The sequence below is a fragment of the Calonectris borealis genome, unplaced genomic scaffold (assembly GCF_964195595.1).
Source record: "Calonectris borealis unplaced genomic scaffold, bCalBor7.hap1.2 HAP1_SCAFFOLD_43, whole genome shotgun sequence".
Classification (NCBI taxonomy): Eukaryota; Metazoa; Chordata; class Aves; order Procellariiformes; family Procellariidae; genus Calonectris; species Calonectris borealis.
Genome location: NW_027441455.1, coordinates 1,109,746 through 1,126,818, shown reverse-complemented (window position 1 = coordinate 1,126,818; position 17,073 = coordinate 1,109,746).

Sequence of the window (17,073 nt, the reverse complement as noted above, 5' to 3'; positions counted from 1 at the left end):
GCCAGCCGCATCGCTTCTAGGGACAACATGATACTCTGTGGGCGAAGGCCACAAGCCGTTCCATACGCTGAAAGACACCATGCCTTATGTCCCTGCTGCTTTCTTGAACAACGCTACAACTCCATAGACAGATGCATACAAGATGCTCACCTCAAGCCCTGCTAAATAGTCGCTCCTAGCCAGAGATGATGTCAACAGCTTCTGCAATAGACAGCAAAACTGGTGGAAAAAAACAAGGTTCCATCTTCAATAAAGTCAGGAATTCCAAAACAATACCATGCACCTGGAATAAAATAAAAACCAAAACCAGATTATGAACCAAAACCATACATCTTGCCACCTCTGAACACCCAATACAAATTGACCCACCTGGGAAAAAAAAAAAAAAAGAAAAGCTGCATACGAGTTTCCTTTCTGCTATAGATGCAGCTGAACCTTGCCTGGTCCTGAAACCCTTAGCTTAAACAGACCCCTCTGCTTCCCTAAATCTCAAAACAAGACTACCCAAATAGCTTAGACAGCTCAAAAGCTGCAATCAACTGAAGCAACAGCAGACCACCGCCTCCAGAGAAGCCCAGCAGCAGCATGAGCTCCCTGAGGAGAGGCTGTAGCTCATCTCCCCCAGGCCCTGCCCACCGCCCTTCCCACAATCCCCTGGGAATGGGCGGGGCCAACCACCAGAGCCATCAAGGCAGCCAGAGGAGCAGCAGGCAGTTTTCTCACCTGCCTTCAGTTTACAGCATGCCAAGCACCAAACAGAGAAAGCCACCCTCACAGCAAACCACCATACCTGCTCTTTTGGAATCAATCCTAGACTCCTTAAGGTTGGAAAAGACCTCTAAGACCATCGAGTCCAACCGTCAACCCAACACCACCACGCCCACTAAACCACGTCCCTAAGCACCTCCTCTACACCTCTTTTCAATACTTCCAGGGTTGGTGACCCAACCACTTCCCTGGGCAGCCTGTTCCAAGGCCTGACCACTCTTTCAGTAAAGAAATTTTTCCTACAGTTGCAGCTATTGCATCAGCAATGGGACCAGGCAGGGACTTCAACTTACTTTTTCTAGGGTGTAGATAGACAAAGATAGATGTCATCACAAGCAACGCAGGAACAGCAGATCATTCAACGCAACGAAAATATCATGATTCAAAACGATGTGCTTTGGTTTCCTCTCAAAAACCCAAAATGCTATGGGGTCAGACTTCATTGCTAGGAACACCACGCATGCTACCTCACTTCTGACACAACTCTGTTCTGGGTAGGACTGAACAACAAAACAGAATTAGATCCTGGAAGAATCCCTTCTCAGAAATATCTCTGGATGCAGAGCAAATTATTTGCTGTAAATCACCAAGGATTCAGAGACACCCAGGAACACCCCAAGACCCCCAGGAACACCCCATGGGGACCTAGAGACTCCCAGGAGCACCCCACGGGCCCCCAGAGATCCCCAGGAGCACCCCACAGGCACTCAGGAGACACAAGGACTGCCCACAATCCTCCAGGAGCACCCCAGGGGAACCCCAAGGCTACCCAGAGGCACCTAGAACACCCCAAGGCTCCCAGGAGCACAACAAGAACATCCAGCAGCACCCCAAGATGCCCACGAGTATCCTGTGAGCACCTAGAGAAACCCAGGAGCGCCGCGAGACCCCCGGGAACACCCCAAGGGCACCCAGAGACCCCCAGGAGCACAACAAGAACATCCAGCAGCACCCCAAGATCCCCGGGGACACCCCGTGGGCACCCAGAGACCCCCAGGAGCCCCCCAAGAGCACCCGAAGAGCAACGCCAGAACACCAGGAGCACCCTGTGGGCACCCAGAGACACCCAGGAGCACCCCAAGACCCCCAGAACATCCTAGAGGCACCCAGAGACCCTCAGGAACACCCCAGGAGCACTCCAAGGGGACTCGGAGACACCTAGAAGACCCCAAGAGCCCAAGGAACAACCCATGGGCACTGAGAGACCCCCGGAGCAAAAGAAGAACCCCCAGAAGCACAGCAAGACCACGAGGAGCGCCCCAGCAGCACCACCAGGGCCTAGAACCGGCACCCAGAACCGGCACCCAGAACCGGCACCCAGAGACACCCAGGAGCACCCCAAGACCCCCTGAACATCCTATGGGCACCCAGAGACCCTCAGGAACACCCCAGCTACTGTATGTCGTGTGTTGGGAAAAGGGGTGGGAGAGGAAAACACGCTCTGTTAGAGCAACAGGGTCAAAACAACGCGCCTCGAAGAGCACTCCCTCCCCTGTTGCATACCACGCTCTTCAGAGGGGACATCACAAATTACAGATTTCAAGCCAAACTCAGCCATGAGTGGGAGCACGCAAGATAATGAGTACTGCAGAGGGTTTTGTTCTTCGTTACCATCAAGCAGACACACTGTCTCTGTAACAGATACGGAACAAACAGAGGCTTTTGCAACACGACAAACTAAAAAACACCAAGAGCTCTATGTTTTTGTGGTATTCTTCGCCTCAGGCAAACACTCTGTGGATTTCTAATTACCTGCTCTATCTCTAGACCTCAAGAAGGCCCATAACTATTGTGAAACTTTGGGTTCTTCAACACAGACCTTTTTAAACCACATTTAACTAAATTGCCATCTTCTAGCTTGACTCGTATGTGTTAAGGCTAGACTCTCTCGGGGCAAAGAGCCTTATGCTCACTGTTAAATCTGTATTGTGGCTGTGCTAAATAAGTCCTTTCTAATGTTGTAAGGAAATTTACGATCGCAAGTAGGCCACCACTGCAGTTTCACCTTCCTTCAGGATAAGCGAGCACAGCCTTGCTCCTCTCCGTGCCGGGGACTTCTTGCTGAAGGGCAGCCTTGACCTACCATTGACCACCAAGACAAGGCAGGGCAAGAGAACTGCCTCACGCTCACCTCATTTTCTCCAGCCTTCCTATCTTTCCTGAATGTAAAGATCACGATTATAGATTACAATCCTGTACATTTTATAATATAGTTACTATATAATTACTACTGCAACTATAAATTCCAAATCAACTGTAATAATCCATTTACATTTAAACCACCCTCGTTAGGATCACTCCTTGCCTCCCCGGGCCGAGGTAAGCCCCACACGATACTACGCGGGATTTCGGCAAGCGCGGAGGCAGAGCCGCCTCGGCACACGTTGCACAACCGGGGCCGAGCCCAGCTGCAGCCCGAGGGGGTCAGGGCCCCCCCCTACCTCCGCGGGACTGCTCCCCGCAGGGCTCGGGCTGTCCCAGCCTGCCCGACGGGACGGCACACGCTCCCCACTGCCAGGGCAGCAGCCAGAGATACGGGGAAGGGTGTTGGCCCCGCAGAGATCAGTTGCTATACCAGTTTCTTGGATCTTGGCTTCCATCAGGCTCCCGAACACAACTGGTACAAAACCCTGCGATCCCCCCATTATCTCCCTTCCATTTCCTACCTTCCCGGTTCCCTACGGCGTGCGTTCAGCCGTGCAAACTGACTTTTTGTGATAAGCATGCTTATACCTTATAATACACTTGATCTTCTATCGCATACACATGCTATTAAAAAAAAGCTGGCAGGAGGAACCACGCAGTAACTACCTACCTTTATTTTAATAGAATAAGGAACTAGTTAATGAACAAGTTTTAGAAAACTGCATCTGAACTAACACATCAAGGCATATTATGAACATGACAGTATTTTCATTCTCTTTCTCTCTCATAACGCATTTGTTATTTGTATTTTTAATATTTGTTATTAACAAATACTTAATAACAAACTTATTAAGTTCTTTCTCATATTTAAAATGTTAAAGTTTACAAAATAGGGCCTCCATCTTTCCAACACTAAAAATCAAAATAGTATAAAGGAGACTACAACCATATACTTCATTGCATTATTGTTCATATACACATTAACATATATCTCAATCTTACAGACTGATTATTTCCAGAAATTCTTGGACTCTTGGACTTCTGCAAAGAAACATTTTCAGTGTCTAGTACATATGTTAGAAGGGGAAAAAAATCATTCAAAATTTGAGAAAAGAGGATTTTATTTGCATCATGTCCAGACTAAGTGGGGTGAGGGGGGGGAATCTTGCTGTGCAATCAGTCAAGCTTTGCTTGTGCTATCTTTCTTCTAAATTGAAAATCAAGTACCACAGCTAACAAAAAAGGGAATGTTTTAGATAAGTTTTGTAAGAGCTTGTTCCGATTTCCTGGTCGTTGGCTTCTTTTTTCTAATTCAAAATGGTTTAAGCGCCGCTAACGACAATGTGGCTAACACCATTTTGAGCTTTTCTTTGTAACATTTAAAGATACTGCATTAGCCAAACATCACTTGGTTTTTCAAGCCACTTAGCATCAACTAGATGCCGAATAGGAAGGGAAAGCCAACACCGCTCACTTGGGAGCTCTTTCCTCCCATACAACAGCTACAAAAGGTGCCACTAGAGATAACCCACAAAGCACCCCTCTCAGGTCCTGCTGAGCTTCCCGTAAGCAAACTCCATCTGTTGCCAAAAGCCAAAACTTGCCAAAGGAGAAAACAGAAGACAGATGTCTCTTTGCCAGGAGAAAGACTAAGCTTGCTTTCTTACTCAAACCCAAGCTGTTGAGAAAGCTTACCAGTGTAACAACCAGACACAGGAGAATATATGTAAGCCAGTGAGCAGCAATATTTATCCCACCACTTGAAAATGGATGAGAGCTCTTCTGTAGCCAGCATTTTGATACTAAAAAGGAAAAAAATTGGGAGGAGCAAGGAGAAAGAAGAGCATTCAGGTACAATACGTTACCATTTAGAATATTCTGGAGAAGTCTCTTGTTTTCATTTTCCACTTGGCCATTCAACCAGAAAAAAAATAAAATAAAAAATCACCACTGTCGCTACTACTCAATATGCTTGAAATCTCTACTTTATCACCTTTCCATTATGATTTACATTAGTATTTATTGCTAGTAGAAATATTAAGTGGCTCAGTTCTTCAGATAGCATCCATAGTTCCAATTCACTTCAGGAGGCATCTGTTATAGTCCTAATCTCTGAAAAGTAGGAGCAAAGTTAATTAAAAAATTACAATCTTAGATTAACCAAAATTTGCTTAGTTAGACTACAGCCTGATTACAGTAAAAGGAATATCCAATCAAGTAACTTAATAGATCTACTGGCTGTCAAGATGTTAAATTTCAGATTAAAACAGAGCTGCTGCTCACCTGTAGATTTAGGGAAATTAAACCTACTGAAACATTAAAATGTCCTATAAGTTCAAAAGTTGTAAGAACTCAGCCACAGATATACATTAAAGTGAATTCCTTTGAGATTTTTCTATTTCAGGTAATACCTGGATACTCTCACTTCCACCACTGTAATGGTGTAAATGGTTTTGTTGTCCGAAAAGCGGATTCGTGCCCGGCGTGCAAGTAACCAATCCCACACGCTCAGGAGAGATATTGTTTTATTCAGGCCTGGGTGCTCGGTGGACTTGCCACAAATCAAGCACACCTGGTCTAGTCACCTTTCTGTTTATATCCATGCTTCTCATACATAATTTAAATTTCCTTGTTACATATTCATTACATTTCCGAGAACTAATTATAATATTACATCATCTTAAACACATGCGCACTAAAGCCTTTAGGGTCTTCTTGGGGGTCTCGGGTGGTCTCTGGTGGTCGGCAGGGTAGTGAACTCTTCATGAGCTTATTTCCTCTTTTACCTTATAGGGTCGCAATTTGTCCCTAAGCCATGCTTGGACCACGTTTGTTTATAGTTTCCATAGCTCACTACCTCTAAAACACACAGCTTATAATTAATTACTACTCCACACAATTACAAACACACACCTGTTAGTTATCTAACTTCTAAGCAACAAATCTGCATTGTTTAAAATTACAGAAGCGAGCAATATAGAACCCACAACAAACTATCTATCACCATAGTGTTCTTAAATTAAAACACATACATCTTGATCTCCTCCAATCAAACACCCACTCACTAGCTTCATCATTCTGGTTTCTTATTAACTGGTCTTTTAACCCAGTTCTGGGTGAGGGCTATACACAGGATGATACCACTTTAAAAATTAATGTTGATTAAGATTAACATTAACAGTTTTGCTCTTGGTTTATACTCCCATAACAGAGCCATGGACATCTCTGTGTTTAGAAGGGAGGCGTTAAAGATGAACAAAAGGACATACTCAGAGAGGATTAAGACTATCACCACGGTGCCACAACCCCAGCCGGGAGGGCCTAACGTGGGGGCTAACACCGAGGGGTCTGAAATGGAGGGGTGAGAAGGGGTTGTCATGAGAAAGCCAAAAGCTCCACCAGATTTCACCCTCTCCTGTCTCTGCCTCCCACCCCCTCACCTCCTTCCTCCCAAACCCTACCAACCATCAGGCATGCAGAGAGCGTTGTATTTGAGGAAGGGGAGGTGCCCAAGGCCAGTTTCACCAGGCACGACACGGGTGGCCAGGTGCAGAGCGGACACCGGAACTGTCGCCCCTCAGAGCGGGCAGGACTGGAGATGGAGAGGCAGCTCAGAGCACACCCGGGGTGGGGAGCCTGAGCTACTAAAGAAAAGGCGGACGAGAAGAGAAGAGGAAAGGAAAAAAAACCCCAGGTCTTAACCTAGAAAGCGTGTAGACCAGTGGCTCCAAGAGGGAAATTACCAAGCGTTACGGCAAAGCAGTCACTCGGCGCTGTCTCTCTCTGCAGGCGGAACTGCCCTGCCTCCAGACTGCACCGTGACGCACGCTCAACCACATTCGGTAGGACCTTAAACGTTCTAACTAGTCATAAGGCCTCAAAGGGCAACGAAATCCCCTATGTACAACGCTGATTAAAGGACAAGAGGCCAATAAATAAATAAATAAAACCAACCTAACATAAAACACCATCATTCACAACTGACAAAGAAAAAAAACACGACAGCCTGAAGCCAGAAGAAGCCCTGCCCAACTAAAACACGGTACGATATAAATACAAACCACTTGCAAAGTCCACCCACATTAATCTGTACTTAACCCACAGGTAGAAAGATATTTGTTCTAGTCTCTTAAGTGGCGTGTCATCCAAGCTCTCCGGAGACTGCCACCCAACCAGTTTCCTGTCAAACCTACAGCCGAGAACAACATTTAATTACCATGTTTAATTGATCTTGTTAACTGTTAGGGTGGACAGCTTTGATCTCGCCTGCTGATAGCCAGTTTACTACTACAAAAGGAACTGGGACCTTGCATAATTGCCAAGCGTTCGATGTGCATTTTTTAATTCCTTCTATTTCTCAATCTCCCTTTCGGTTTGTGCTGCACTAACACTCCTGACAACAGGAACCGAAGCACATGCCCTCATTTATCGTATCATGTATCTGAACATGCAGGGGGAAAAAAAAGAAAGATGAGGAAAGGGAAATCGCCCCTCCTTCACCCAGAAATACGGAAAAAGGCCAGGAATTACCATAGTGAATCTGGCCTTGGCAACGTTAAGCGCAGCATCCAGCTGATGGCAGCCGGCACCAAACGCTTCAGAGGAAGGTGCAGGAATCACTTAAGCACGTGTGGGATCATCTGCTCCCCATCCCCCTTGAAAGCCTCATCTGACTCTCCACTCATTAGAGGCTGGTTTAAATTCCAGGACGGAATTTAGGTTTTGAGGAATTTCAGTGGCTTTCCACTGTGTTGTTTTATGTTTGTTAATAGGTTCACCCAAAAAAGTGCCTCTTCTGCAGAAGCTTCATATTAGCAGCTTAGGAGAGAAGCCCACAAGACCAAGGTTACTAGCTCGCGCTCAACCAAGCTGAGACTGTGCCAATACTAATAGGAAGAGAAACTTCTGAGGACATTTTATTGTATCCTAAACTATCTAGGAACCTTCAAAATAAATCCTAATTAAAAACAACTAAATACAAGTATGTTTAATTCATTAACTACCTCTCCTGAACACCATTCTCCTGAACGATCAAGCCAATCTCATACGATCTACGGAAATAAATGTTCATAGGTGGCGTATAATAGGTTCCGAGCAATGTACAAAGCAGCTCTAAATTTCAGCCAAAGAGTGTCAACTGTTTTCAAAACGGCAAGCCAAACCCTCATCAAACTGAATTCAGCTGGAGCTTTGCCACGCAGCAGGACAGCGACTTGGCCCACCATGCCCATGGGAAATCTTTTTCTAACTCGGACTTTCTTCCTGCTTATTTCAAACGAAATCTCCTTTGGATCAGGTTGAATTTCCACAGATAATTAGTCTTGCACTAGCTAAATAAAACAAGAGTTATATTGCTTCTGAGCAGCAATCTGAATAATTACAACAGGGTAAAAGAGAAAACACCTTCTTTCTTTCCTAGGGGAACTTAGCAATTAACTGTTTAACATGGTTTGAACTTTGCCGCTGAATCTTCGTATTACACAGCAACAGAGAGAAGTACCATCGCATGCGGTCACTTGAAGCATCTGTAGAGTATCGTAGCCAAACTGTAGCTCCCAAATACTGTCAGAACAGAATTTTTCCCGTGACAGTCAGTCCCTTCTCACCAAAGCTTCCTCAACAGCACACCACGGTTTTGGTGGTTGGTTTTGGTGGTTGTTTGTTTTTTTGTTGTTGTTGGGGTGGTGTTTTCATTGGTTTGGGGTTTTCTCCTGAACTTTTTTCTAACAAAGGTTTCTTCTTGTTATTACAAGATGACAGATATCTCGTACGCTCTTTCCTTACATCAGAAGCTATAGAAATCCCAGAACGTCAGCCAGCCCGTTCATCTCCTGCCTGCTGCTGGTACTGTCTCGAATAATGCTCACTTTTGGAGGCGAGGGGTGGAGGAGGGGTTTCCCTAGGAATAAGCTGAATAAAGCTTCCCGTTCGGCTAAAGCAGGAAACGTGCTCCAGTACTGCCTTACACACAAAGAGTGGAAAATACTTACTAAACAAAATAGCAGGAGATGAAGTGTAAACTGGATTGTCCTTACAACATGCAGACAAATAGAAAGCCATACTCTCCATCCCCCCAGCTCTCTTTCATTAAAGTGCTTTAACTTGAAAAAAATACATACATATGTATACACGTTCTGCATGAACATCAAATGATTATGCTGTGCCTTTAAAACCAAACACCGAAGGATTTTAAACAACAACAACGTTAATTAGGAGGTAGCATTTCCTCCCTCCCACAGGATCAGTTTCTTCTTGTCAGAATAGGAGGTACAACTGGCCAAACCCCATCCTACTACTGCAGAAACTGAACCAGAAGTTGTCATTAGGTTAACCTCCCAGCATTTCTCTCAAACAATCTCTTCAGAAAGACTAAAAATAAATAGCACAGAAGATAGAAGGGACAGCCTTCCAGGACGTCGAACCATTAGGATTCACAGAAAAGAACAGCAATATTAATTTTTGCATAAGTACCTGCAGATGGTAGAAGACAAATATTAATGGAAAAAATGTCCTCCTTCATGCCCTATAAAAACAATGACTGTTTAAGGCCTCAGAGTGTTTCCCAAGAGCTGGCCTTGTAATTCACGCAAGATTTCTCTGCTGCCATCCTGATGAGCTCTGATCACTTCAAAAAGGCACTTGTCCTCACCCACCCTGACGTTTAAGAACTGGAAGTGATGAAAACTACATCACCTAATGCTAGGTCACAGCTACAGATGCACGCTGCTAGAAGATGAAAAGCTGTTAGGCAAGTTCGATGGTGTAAACCGTATTACGGCAGCCGGATGCTGGAAACATATGACAAAACACCACGCAAAACAGCAACACACATAAGCTTAATGAAAACCTGATGAAAGACTGTATAAAAAAGTACCGAATCTAATTCATTCCCTAGACCTGGCTAGTGCAGTTAAACTAAGGTCACGAGTACTGCATACTGCACTTGAATTTTATAAACCACTTTGAGCCATTAGTGCCTCCCCCACCATAAGTTATAAACCAGTCATCGGCCCCATAGGGACATGTCTCATCCTATTTTGATGTCCCTTCTTATGGCACAACACCCTGCTCATCGTGCAAAGCTCAAATACATGTCAGGAAAGCATTTTACTGAATGGCCTTAAAATTATGCTTGTATTGAAATAGAGTCAGACACACAAGTTTCTCAGTTGGGGGACATAAACAGAGGCTTTTCTACCACTGTAAATGGAAAATTTGAGACAGCCAAACCAAACCAGAGAGAGCTGAACCATTCCAGTGAACCTCATCCTCAGCAGTGAACCCTGGAAAAAGCATCACTAAGATCACCTACAACTGAAAGCTACCTTCAATATCCTGAAGTACATGAAACTAAACTCTCTGAGCACCTGTGGCACACCAACACAAAAGCCTTGGAAAGCAGGCCTCCCAGTTGAAGGGCGTGCCAGAAATCCAGTCACTCTTGATAGCTGAGGAAGCTTCCCCCTAGTAAGGGTTGCAAAGACGTAGCACCCACTGCAATGCAGCACACCATTGACCAGTTTGCCACATCAGAAAGTTCCTTCACATGTGGTGCCATGAAAGGATGTACTTAAACTAATGCGTTCACTACAGGACATCAAGAATATGTAACAGAAGAGAAACAGCAGAGATCATTCAAGACACATTTACCTACTAGTACTCCAGTCTAGGAGCATATGGATCCTGCACACACACAAGGACGCACCGTACAGCCAGACAAGCAAGCACAGTCCATGACTGTAACGAAATGACTAACTGAAGACAAAGAGCTTTGTTCTGCCTGCTTTCCCTCCCTCACACCCCCACCCATGCTCAGTGAGAAACAAACCCTAACAGACCCCTGTTATCTGAAGGATAATTTTACTTGGAAACAAAATGATGATAATACACAGAAGAAAAAACCCTCACATTTTCAAAGTACGTACTTTCCCAAGCACCAGGGACATACGTAGCGTAGCTTATACCAGCTGCTAGTCTGCAGCTACTTCCCAAGAAGTGGTTGTGACCCAGATTTGAAGTTTGCTAGTCCTCTTCTCGTCCTTCCCATATAGGATCACGCTGGGATCACAAAAGTCACCCTGGGACCTTTGGTTCCAAGAGGAAATTATTGTCTGGGCCCCAAAAAGAGAACAAAAGCAATTTATTCAAGTAGAAATTACCCATGATTTGAAAAGCAGGTGTACAATGTCCTACCCCCTCATCCTGAAAGCTAGAGCAAAATACTTAAGTCATCTGATACAACATCATGCTGCATCTGCCTGTGCACCACAAGACATACAGTCGTTTACAACATTTTTCCCCACAAGAAAAGGTTTATGAGCAATAAGAATCTAGTAAATGGGAAAGCAATTAAATTTGTTTACAATCCTTGTTGTTCTTACAGTCCCGCTACAGCAAACCGTTTCCTCCATGAAGCTTCTGTATCTTCAAAAATGGGAAGGAAAAATCCCCCTTGTCATTGTTCCCAAACAAAGCCAGCATTATTAAACCATTCTCGTTGCTTTGCAGATATTTCCCTTTAATGTCAGCAACGGGGTTAAACTTGCAGACGAGCCTTGACGGCTTGCATTATAGAGACGTTCATGACGCTAACTACAACCGATCATCCCACCCAACCTCCTTGGCTAGATTACAATATGTAGAAAGCATATAAGAAGAGCATTGACATGTCTTTATATGCAACCTCATGTCCATATGCTTAGCCTACACATCAATTCCTTGCGACCGATACGCAAATAAAATAATCTTCCTTTACAAGGAGGCTGCATTTCATACAATTAAAAATATATATATTAGAAAGAAATCGTCATTAATTCTTGTGGACTTTAATAAATGAGATCTTTGAAAAGTAAATATTAGCAGCAGCAATTAAGCAGCTGTTAAGCAACAAAATTAAATTTGACAGCAGAGATGCTACTTACCAAAGAATTGAAAACCAAATGGAGAAAGCCAAACATAAGAACTGCGTCCAATTTTGGGAATTGCAATGACAGAGCAAAGATCATCAAATTAAAAGCAATAACAGGCTTAGCTCAAAGAACTGAATTGCAATAATAAAAAAAAAATGTAGTAAATATATAACTTGTGCAAAACGATGACCAAGAGAGAATACAATAACTAAATGTCTGACCCATGTAAAATTTCAGGGTTTGCACAGGGCAGCACTAGCTTCATTTCACCCTTCCCTTTAGATGCGTTGCATCAGCATACAGTAATAATTAGCTCCCTATTTAAAATAGAGATAAATAAATACTGCTTCCTATCAGGGCATCAATGTAATATACCACCATGCTGAAGGTATCCACAGTAACAAAACATTCCCATTTCAAGTCTGACTGCACCATGCCATGCCAAACTAACATAACTATATCGGCAGAAAAGGATATACCTGTCCTGGTGAGGAAGAAAAGCTCCTTAAGTTTGCCAAGCAGTTACCAAAGCACCAAAAAAGTCAAACTGGTTATCACAAAACTTTACCCTAACCCTTACAAACCACAGAAATAGCCTTTCGCTAAGGATGACGATGGTTTCCTCCTTTGGAGGAACCGTATACTGAAGTCTACCATAAAGAATAATTCTGCAATGAAATAGGTAAGTTACCCATACAGGATTCATACTCTTTGACTCTTATCTGCGAAAGGCTTTCCTTATCAATTTTGTTCATAAGTATGCCATATGCAAAGCAGGCTTTGTACTTCAGTCTAAAAGAAAGCTATCAGTGGTCTCTGAGCAGCAACCTATTCAGGCTAGGCTTATACCTTACACAGCTGCCACAGAAGTTGCAACACAGTTCTTTGGATTCCTGAATGTTTCCAACACATGGAGAAAGCTAAGCTGCTGTTGCAAGCCATCTTTCACTTACTCTGTGGGGAGCTAGGACACGCACAAATGAAACTCCATTTAACCGATACAAGTTTTACAGGATCCTTTCTCCAAAGTCGGACCAAGCTCAGAAAAAACTTTTCCTATAGCTGTCTAGCTGTACAGTTAGTCACTTCTGAGGACCGCTTTACAGGCTCAGAAAGAAACTTAACAAGAACCTCCCCATACTGCCGCTACTTAGGAATCCGAGGCCGAATCTGGATCTTGCTGCTTGTGCTCTGGACGAAGTTGCAAATACAAACTTGGGATCGGTTCTGCACACAGAACGGAAGCTCAGGAGAACCGAGAGGTACAAAACCAGCTGCAAAGTCTATCCAGGTTTCTATTTACTGAGGTCTTCCCATGCACATAACAAAAGAATTAACCAGGCATGTGGGCTGAACTGTCAGAAGCCCGGCTGATCCGAAGTCTAGCGCAAACCCGGCATAAACACATACACAAACCCACCCAGCCCTCCCGCAGGATCACCGCGCCATCTCCCAGCTAAAACCTCCCCGCGCTGGAGGTCCTGACAGCCAGCCAGCTCCCCTCCGCCCCCGCCGCAGACACCCTCTCCCCACCGAACCAGGTTTCTGCCAGAGAGAGGCACTGGGGAAGCACCGGCAGCCACCGGCCCCGCACGCTGACAGCGCCCTGCCCGGGCGGCAGCCAGAGCCAGAGCCGCCAGACGGAGCTCGGGGCCGGGGCTGGGGTCAGCAGGAGGGGTACGGGCAGCGCCGCTCTGCAGCCGGCAAGCACCGGCGGGGCCCGGGAGGAGCCGCGGCGAGAGGCCGGGGGTGCCCCCGCCACCTGAACGCGGGAAGGGCGGGAGGGGGGGGGAATGCTTAATTTTCCCTCTTTCTTACCTTTTTTAAACAAACAAACAAATGAATAATGAAGCAAGCGCTGCCACGCAAAGCCGGGAAGGGTCGCACTCACAGATCTTGACTTTGCGGTAGTCGAGGCGGGCGAGGAGTGCATCCAGGGCGCTGAGGGCTGTGTCCAGTCAGATTTCGAGTACCTCCAAGGGTGGAGTGTCCACAACCTCTCCAGGCAACCTGTGCCAGTGTTTGACCACCCTCACAGCAAAAAAACTTTTACGTATGTTTAAATGGAGTTTCGTGTATTTCAGTTTGTGCTCGTTGCCTCTTGTCAAAGCATTATAAGCGGGAACACTAATACACTCTTCTTACTGGAAGGTTGTCCAAGAGGGTGCTAATTTGCACCGAGGTGGACAACGTGATCAAGGAAGCTGGGGCACTCTATGGCCAACCCAACACCACCACGCCCACTAAACCACGTCCCTAAGCACCTCCTCTACACGTCTTTTAAATACTTCCAGGGTTGGTGACCCAACCACTTCCCTGGGCAGCCTGTTCCAAGGCCTGACCACTCTTTCAGTAAAGAAGTTTTTCCTACAGTTGCAGCTATTGCATCAGCAATGGGACCAGGCAGGGACTTCAACTTACTTTTTCTAGGGCGTAGATAGACAAAGATAGATGTCATCACAAGCGACGCAGGAACAGTAGATCATTCAACGCAACGAAAATATCATGATTCAAAATGATGTGCTTTGGTTTCCTCTCAAAAACCCAAAATGCTATGGGGTCAGACTTCATTTCTAGGAACACCACGCATGCTACCTCACTTCTGACACAACTCTGTTCTGGGTAGGACTGAACAACAAAGCAGAATTAGATCCTGGAAGAATCCCTTCTCAGAAATATCTCTGGATGCAGAGCAAATTATTTGATGTAAATCACCAAGGATTCAGAGACACCCAGGAGCACCCCAAGACCCCCAGGAGCACCCCATGGGGACCTAGAGGCTCCCAGGAGCACCCCACGGGCCCCCAGAGATCCCCAGGAGCACCCCACAGGCACTCAGGAGACACAAGGACTGCCCACAATCCTCCAGGAGCACCCCAGGGGAACCCCAAGGCTACCCAGAGGCACCTAGAACACCCCAAGGCTCCCAGGAGCACAACAAGAACATCCAGCAGCACCCCAAGATGCCCACGAGTATCCTGTGAGCACCTAGAGAAACCCAGGAGTGCCGCAAGACCCCCGCGAACACCCCAAGGGCACCCAGAGACCCCCAGGAGCACAACAAGAACATCCAGCAGCACCCCAAGATCCCCGGGGACACCCCGTGGGCACCCAGAGACCCCCAGGAGCCCCCCAAGAGCACCCGAAGAGCAACGCAAGAACACCAGGAGCACCCTGTGGGCACCCAGAGACACCCAGGAGCACCCCAAGACCCCCCGAACATCCTAGAGGCACCCAGAGACCCTCAGGAACACCCCAGGAGCACTCCAAGGGGACTCGGAGACACCTAGAAGACCCCAAGAGCCCAAGGAACAACCCATGGGCACTGAGAGACCCCCGGAGCAAAAGAAGAACCCCCAGAAGCACAGCAAGACCACGAGGAGCACCCCAGCAGCACCACCGGCACCTAGAACCGGCACCTAGAACCGGCACCTAGAACCGGCACCTAGAACCGGCACCTAGAACCGGCACCTAGAACCGGCACCTAGAAGCCCAGGAGCATCCCAAGGCACCCAGCAACAACCCATGGGCACCTAGAGATGCCCCGCAGCACCCCTAGACCGCCAAGACCACCCCAAGACTCCCAAGAGCAGCCTGCGGGCACCCAGAGGGCCCCAGGAGCACCCCAAGACCCCCAGGAGCATACTGGGAGCACACAGAGACCCCCAGGAGCACCGCAAGAACGCCCACAAGCACCCCAAGACCCTCAGGAGCATCCTCTGGGCACCCAGAGACCCCCGGGAGCAGCCCCAGGAGCACCCCAAACGCAGCCCGTAGAGACCTCCCAGTCCTGGAGGCTATTTTTTGATGGACCTTAACATACGTAATGCTTTCCGACATGAGACTTGCCTGACGTTCAGCCCTCTACCTTGTGATGTGGAGGCCCGGACGGTTTACTCTGCATCTCCCACGACTTTGCTGTATCTCTCGTCAGCTGTACAGACACTCCAACAGAACAGACCTCAGCGACACCCAAATCCAACTGCAAAACCCATCTCAGGAAGGCTCGGGAACACACCTCCCTTTCCCAACCATCCCCTGGTCCCAAAAGGTTAGAAACCCCTTCTCTTCTCCTGAACTGCCAGCGAAGGAACCCCGCTCCTTCCTGACAGCTCCTGCCCTGGATTTGCACCCCTCAAGCCCCTGTGTCGGCCGCTCCTCGGGAGCTGCTCTGCCCAGCTATGCCCAGGCTTCTGCGAGCACCTCCCACCTTCCCACAGACTCTGACCTCTGCTACAGCCCCACAAAAGAAGTCAAGTCCTGACGCTTATCATCCACGAGGGGCCGGCCGCCAGCCGCATCGCTTCTAGGGACAACATGATACTCTGTGGGCGAAGGCCACGAGCCGTTCCATACGCTGAAAGACACCATGCCTTATGTCCCTGCTGCTTTCTTGAACAACGCTACAACTCCATAGACAGAGGCATACAAGATGCTCACCTCAAGCCCTGCTAAATAGTCTCACAGTCGCTCCTAGCCAGAGATGATGTCAACAGCTTCTGCAATAGACAGCAAAACTGGTGGAAAAAAACAAGGTTCCATCTTCAATAAAGTCAGGAATGCCAAAACAAAACAATGCACCTGGAATAAAATAAAAACCAAAACCAGATTATGAACCAAAACCATACATCTTGCCACCTCTGAACACCCAATACAAATTGACCCACCTGGGGAAAAAAAAAAAAAAAGAAAAGCTGCATACGAGTCTCCTTTCTGCTCTAGATGCAGCTGAACCTTGCCTGGTCCTGAAGCCCTTAGCTTAAACAGACCCCTCTGCTTCCCTAAATCTCAAAACAAGACTACCCAAATAGCTTAGACAGCTCAAAAGCTGCAATCAACTGAAGCAACAGCAGACCACCGCCTCCAGAGAAGCCCAGCAGCAGAATGAGCTCCCTGAGGAGAGGCTGTAGCTCATCTCCCCCAGGCCCCGCCCACCGCCCTTCCCACAATCCACTGGGATCGGGCGGGGCCAACCACCAGAGCCATCAAACAGCCAGAGGAGCAGCAGGCAGTTTTCTCACCTGCCTTCAGTTTACAGCATGCCAAGCACCAAACAGAGAAAGCCACCCTCACAGCAAACCACCATACCTGCTCTTTTGGAATCAATCCTAGACTCCTTAAGGTTGGAAAAGACCTCTAAGACCATCGAGTCCAACCGTCAACCCAACACCGCCACGCCCACTAAACCACGTCCCTAAGCACCTCCTCTACACGTCTTTTAAATACTTCCAGGGTTGGTGACCCAACCACT